We start from the raw sequence: 383 nt of genomic DNA, 5'->3' as shown, positions 1-383 counted from the left end.
GGGGGGGGGGGGACTGGGGACAGAAACCCACCTATACACCCTCTCTTATAAGAGACCGGGATCCAGCCCAGGGGGAGCACTCGCCAGCTATATACAGTAGCCCGCAGAGGAGCGTCTCAGGGGCCAGGGCTGGGGACAGGGTGGGGGAGGTGGAGAGGGCAGAAGCAGGAGGAGAAGGAAGCAGAGAAAGGCAAAGGCAAGAAATCCGGAGCGTCCGAGTGAAAAGTCAGAAAAATGTCCTCAGAGCGCGCGGGAAACAGGCGCTCGCGCCCGCGGGTGCACATCCTCTCCCTCTCACACACACGCACTCGCACCCACTCCACACAGGTAGCCCACGCACGCGGCCTTGGCAGTGCAGGGTCTCCTGCGCCGGTGCCCCAGCC

The sequence above is a fragment of the Bison bison genome, unplaced genomic scaffold, assembly GCF_000754665.1.
Source record: "Bison bison bison isolate TAMUID 2011002044 unplaced genomic scaffold, Bison_UMD1.0 scf7180017864101, whole genome shotgun sequence".
NCBI lineage: Eukaryota > Metazoa > Chordata > Mammalia > Artiodactyla > Bovidae > Bison > Bison bison.
Note: the sequence above shows the minus strand (reverse complement) of the source record.